The sequence below is a fragment of the Hypomesus nipponensis genome, chromosome 24 (assembly GCF_054491055.1).
Source record: "Hypomesus nipponensis isolate SF chromosome 24, ASM5449105v1, whole genome shotgun sequence".
Classification (NCBI taxonomy): Eukaryota; Metazoa; Chordata; class Actinopteri; order Osmeriformes; family Osmeridae; genus Hypomesus; species Hypomesus nipponensis.
The window spans coordinates 8,204,008-8,210,000 of record NC_140384.1 but is presented as its reverse complement, the minus strand read 5'-3'; the positions used below and the strand labels follow the sequence as shown (position 1 = coordinate 8,210,000).

At 44.5% G+C, this 5,993-nt stretch overlaps 1 protein-coding gene across 1 annotated transcript in view; it reads right to left on the bottom strand.

The window, feature by feature from the left end:
* fam222aa (family with sequence similarity 222 member Aa) overlaps nt 1-4,572 on the bottom strand; it is a 46,204-nt gene extending 41,632 nt beyond the window's left edge. The window contains exon 1 of the mRNA XM_084690564.1: nt 3,617-4,572. The gene's annotated coding sequence lies outside the window, so the exon portion shown is untranslated. The remainder of the gene's footprint in view (nt 1-3,616) is intronic.
* Between the last annotated feature and the right edge of the window lie 1,421 nt (nt 4,573-5,993).

Sequence of the window (5,993 nt, the reverse complement as noted above, 5' to 3'; positions counted from 1 at the left end):
ACCCTGTCTCTCTCTTACTCTCTCTCTCTCTCTCTCTCTCTCTGTTACTCCTTGAGATCAATGGTTCTGGGGTGATTTCACAGCAGCCTGCACTGTCACCTAGAACAAATCAATGTGACCGTGAGCCAGGAAACAGAAGCATTGTTTTTATGGGCAGCAAATAGGCTGTTTGAGAGCTTGTAAGATTGGCTATATCCTCTCCCTCCTCCGTAGAATGCACTGGAAGCAACATGGCCGTGCTCAATCTCACTCGATTAGTTCTGGAGCCAACTGTTTAGCTGCAGCCTCAGCACTGTGAACTGTGTTTGTCCAAAATCGACACAAAGCAGTTGCTTTGGAGATATCATCCATCTCACATGCGCACCTCATTTAAAAGAAAAATGTCCCAGCTGCTTTCACCACATTCCACATGAAGGGCTGGATATTAACTTCTCTGAGGTGATTGAGATCACGGAGGAGAGGGAGTAGGCTAAGTGGCTGAGCTGCCCTCCTAAAGCCTAGTTAAAACGCCTGCCTGCCTGTCTGCCTGTATCTGTCTGCCTGTATCTGTCTGCCTGTATCTGTCTATCTGTCTGTCTGTCTGTCTGTCTGTCTGTCTGTCTGTCTGTCTGTCTGTCTGTCTGTCTGCCTTTCCACCTTTCTGTGTGTCTGCCTGTCTGTCTGCTGGCCATATCACAGAGGGCTACCGAGGCTGATTAGAACACCTGTCAGACAGACCATCTCTCTGCACAGCCCGCAGCAATCCAAGGTAATCATGGATGGGGATTACCGAGAGCAGAAATATAATAATGTGTTTCAGAACAAGCACGCCTCGCTATCACAGGCTAGCCACCAGAGAGACCACAGGGGGGCCTGCGCAATCACACAGTAATCCTTTCTTCTGGACTCGCAAATCCAACCGAAAGATTGCTTGATTTCCATTCTCTTTCTGCTTTGTGAAAAAGCATCATAATGCCGGCACTTTGTAAAAAGAATACACCCTAACCTTTACACTGGGACCGTAAATACAGCCATCAACCTGGTTTGAACCACTGAACATGTTTGACTGTCTGGGCAGAAGGCTGTTTTCTCTGGCAGGGCGGAGGTGACCTGTTTGTGGCCTGAAAGGAATTAGATACTAAAGGTCACTTATTGACTAAGGGTGTTACAAAAGACAGAGTTAGGGATAGGACCTGTTGTTGTTATGTTTTACTGAGGTAGATCATAGATGGATTACTACTATGGGAACCGAAAGAGAGAAAGAGATTGACAGAGGAGAACAGAACCTAGTCATGACACAAGTACTAATATTACCTACAGAGAATTACAGCCCACCTGAAAGTCTACAATCAAACAACACACCACAAGCTCTGGGGAGCGTATTTGTATTCATTCATATGGAAATTGTTAAACACAAAGACTGGTACAGAGAGCAAACATATCCTGCTTCTCCTCCTCCAGAGGAACTCTTTGATCAACACCTAATGATATACTGTTTGGATGCCCCTCGAGAGGAAAAGTTCACGGTCCCTGTTCCCCCAACCCCCCCCCCCCCCCCCCATGTGTCGGGTGGCGTTTCAAGGCTAACGAATGGATTTCCAGGAAACATCCGACGTTTCTCAGTCTCGCCGCCTGCCTCATGTAGCACAATAGTTAGACAACACGTTACCAACAGCATGTGACAGCTGCACTGCATACAGTAAAACATTATCCATCTTGCAAACAAAATGTGCCACATCATGGCCTTGAGCACAGATAGGCAGAGGCCACACATGTCTAGAACTGTCTAGTTCTAGAACACAGACTGTTCTAGAACTGAAGCCCTGCCATGGCACACATATGCATACACACTGCTGTAGCTCAGTGATCTAAAATGCAAAAATGAGCTTTGGTGCCCAAGGCGCTACGTTGAAACAATCAAATCCTGGGATGGGAAGAAGAAAAAAAAGATTAATACGTAGAGCAGGAAATTAAAGTTTGGCTATTATAAAGATATTCATGAGCAAAGCTCACTTATTCACTCAAGGCTGCAGCTTTAATAAGCAAAGAGTACAGTGCATTCAACCCAGCGCTATCAATCAATCAAATTGAAATACGGTTTCGGAGTTGCAAATTGATAAAGTGCCTAGGCTTGCAGTGTATTACTTTTGTTAATATCTTCCTCAAATTAAATCTGCTCTTCAGCCAATACCCCAACAGCATGATAGTTGTTGAAAGAATTCTCTTGAAAGTTGAAAGCAGCCCTTTCACGTTCCCCTTCAGCCTTGTGGTCTGTTTTGAAATGATCTGTCAATGTTAAACAATGCCCCATTTGTGCATAATTCTGTATTTCCTCAACGGAAGATCGAAAGAGATTCTTTTCCTTCATACAATTACCATCTACTTTATAAACATGAAAACGCTTTGTCCAGCATCGTGCCATCCAAGCCTATACTCCTCGCCTCGAAAACACCAAGGTGAATCACATGACTTCCACAGAACACACAACATCCAAGAGGTCATTCAGTGACCTACATATTAAGGCTATCCTGGCACCTTAAAAACAACCATCATGTCGAGTTAAGGCATTTGGCCAGCAGGAGTTTGCATTTAGGTGAGGAGCAGTAGCAGCAGAGCTAATATGAGCCCAATTTGCTCAGCAGGTCATAGACCCAGAGTGGGGGGAGCAAAGCCCTGCCCCCTCAGGTGAATCCTGTGCCTCATATATCACTGCATGGTTAATTCAATACAACAAATGCAGTGCTATATGGCAGGTGCCTTTGAAGAGTGGAGACTGGGGCTAGGAGTATAGAGGGCCTATTTTGGACTGAATTAGTTATGCTTGCCTTAAGGAAAGTCGTTCTTCAATATTCACATCTGAGGAATAACTGGAAGTGGCCATTACAGGTTTTTGGAAAAAAATATGGAATTCAGAGTTGCCAACTATCATTTGTCAGCTATGTCAGCCAGGTTGCCTATTATCCGGTCGGTATGATAGATTGTTAAGATAGTAGCTTAATAAAACTTGTTCTTGAAAAACGCTCTAACACTTGGCAAACAATGGCGTCTGTTGGTGGCATTTGGGGCTGAAATTTTCATTAAGTGCTGTTGAAACTATTTACCCTCGCCTCTCATTAAAAACTAATATGACGCAGGGGGGCGTACAGAGAGAATTTCACACCCCGGCTCGAGCAGCGACTCTGCAAGTGCCACATCCTTGCCTCAAGTTGTCTGTCTTGCCACGGGGGCAATACCCGCGTCCCGCGACAATAGACTTAATTGCTACCCATACTAAAAAGACCAATATTACACATCAAAGCAGTTCCTAAATCCATTTACTGACACGTCTTTTTACAACACTGCCGTTATTGCTGTTCACGCACGGAAACAGACGGTTTAGCCTACATTTCAGTGTAGCTTACTATTTGTGCATTTTCGCAATGGAAAGCTTGTTCACCTATATCATTATGTTTTTACACTGCGATCCTTTTCGTGATTAGTAAAATCGGTTAATTCATTCAATCATTTTGGCTCGATAGCCTGTAGATGCCGTCGAATGACGCCGATTGTACACAATGTCAAAAAATCTGCACTTGCAAAATGCAGGAAATCATTTTGACAGATGGGAGAAGACTTATATAAACATGAGGATATTTACCATAAATTGTTTGGTGGTGCTGGCTAGAACTCCATGCAGCTTGTAGCGAAGGGTGAGCTGACTGCCTCGGTGCGTCGCTGTCCAAATCAATAGTGTTGCATTCTGCTCGCCAAAATCCAGAAACGGCTTTAAACAGGTTTCTTTTGACAACTCCTTGGTGATCAACGATTTAGCAGTTTATTCCTCCCTTTTCGTCGCAAAGCACATATTCAGGGGGGAGAACTGGTTCCAAGCCGGATAGTAGAACCCTCAAGGCTACTTTCCGTTATTCAATGATTGCTAATAGTGTTAAGTACGCTCAATAACAGGTCGGCAATTTCGGGAGCGTTGCGTGACAATTTTGCCTTGTTAAAATGCGCACCTAGCGATCAGCTTCAACCTTTAGCCCTCGGAAACAAAGTAGCCCAGTATCGGGATCCCGTTTGCGTCCGTACTTGTATTCGCGTCTGTGCGAATCGCTCCAGTGAAGGTCCTACAAAACGTCGGCTAAAATCAATCCCAAAGATTTACTGTGTGAACATAATTCCCAAATGTCCCGTTATTACGCATTGGTTCAGTAAGTGCTCCACCTACTCAACCTATTCAATCCGCACCTCGCAAATACGCTGACCTTTACGTCCTGGTGATATGATGTTGAACCTCTACGGTACCAAAGTGTAGCGACACCGAGCTTTGATAGTGTACCGTGGAAAGAAAGATCATCTGAATCAAACGCGAAACGAAATCCTGATTGAGTGTCCGTCTGCACTTTCTCCGGTGGTGTCGGCAGCCCTTTTAAGAGGTCTGCTCCCAATTTAGTCTTAGATATCCGATTGAGATGTTTTAAAAAAATGAGCTCCGCAGAATCCTTTTACTTGTTCCTGTCTTTAATTCAGTTACGAATTGTTGTTGATAATGGCAGAATAAATATTCAGTTGTTAAAGGCAGCGCACTGCGCTTCGGGATGCGGTCCTACCCCGGTGCTGAGCTGCCGAAACTGACAATAACCCGGAACGATGCAGACGCTCACAGACTCTCAGACCGCCCACCAACCAATCATTGTACTGAGGGAATTGAAATATTCCCACGGGTTGGCCAATCATTTGTAATTGAGGGTTGTTACCAAGGTGACGCTGTCAGCGTCCAAGCGTCGGGTCTGAAACCACGCTTTCTATGCGCGGAAAAATTAAAGGTCTATAAAACCGAAGTGGGCGAGTTATATATTCTGTCTAGCGGACGACCGAAACTAACTTTGTATTCTTGGACACACTTATCGCCTTGTCAATTTTGATCTCAGTTTCACAAAGACCACCAAACTATTTGAACTGACAAACACATTTTGGCTTTCCCTTTCCCCTGTAATTATGCATTCTTGCTCAATAAGCACCAATGATCATGGCAGCAATAATGTAGGCTATTGCATATTAGAAGATGGCGGATTTGGCATTGTTATTGTTTAATTAACTTATCTAATCTAAGCCAATTCTAATAAAAACATTTAAAGTAGGCTATGGTTTAGTTAGCTAAATCCCATCTCAAACCATAGCAATGCATGAGTCACACCATGTGACTGCTTTTATCTGATAAATAGATCTAAATCTAGTAGCCTATAACATTATTGTCATTAGGACTGGGAATGTGAGGAATGTGTGGAGTTGGTGACCGGTGGCCTTTGCCTTCTCGCCAGCACAGACAAACACTCCTGTTCTGAGCACGAGGAGCATGGGACACACAATAGCAGTACAAGCAATCACATCATGGACTCTCATAATAAGCTGACTCTGGGAAGTGGGTAATGCAGCGCTCAGCTTATGCCAGCGCCGATAAGATCCTGAAAGTATTACCTCCTCCTGGCAGCCTGCTCCCAGAAATCCATCCTGAGCCAGGTCATCAATTCTGCCCTATCTGATCGCTAACCAATCCTAGGCAGGCGCGTGTCGCTGTCCTCTCTCTTCCTTTTCAAATACTCTGTATGACATGTGCTTTCATGCTACTCTTTCAAAAACTTTCAAACAGTTACAGCTCCTGGGGAAAGCTAGCTCTAACGTGGAGTGCGTGGGCTTTCATGTAGTCTGAGACCAACTTCAAAAAAAAAGGAGAGCATTCCCTAGCTCTGACAGGCTGGGGGTGAAGGGTGAGTGGGCCTACCTCTGAAGGTACAGAGCTTTTGTCTCAGTAGCCAGACAGATGTAGGCTAGTTTGGAAGACAATCATATCTGAGCACAACAGATGCAGGCCAAAAAAAAAAACCTCAACCGCAGCTCTCCGATCTTCACGCCAGCCTTGCAAACAAGCCTTTTGATTCGCTGATAAGCAGATGACTCAACAAATATTCAAGGCATGTTTACTCTGGTTTGATTAGTGTACGCCCAATTCGCAGAAGATTGGACACAAATGC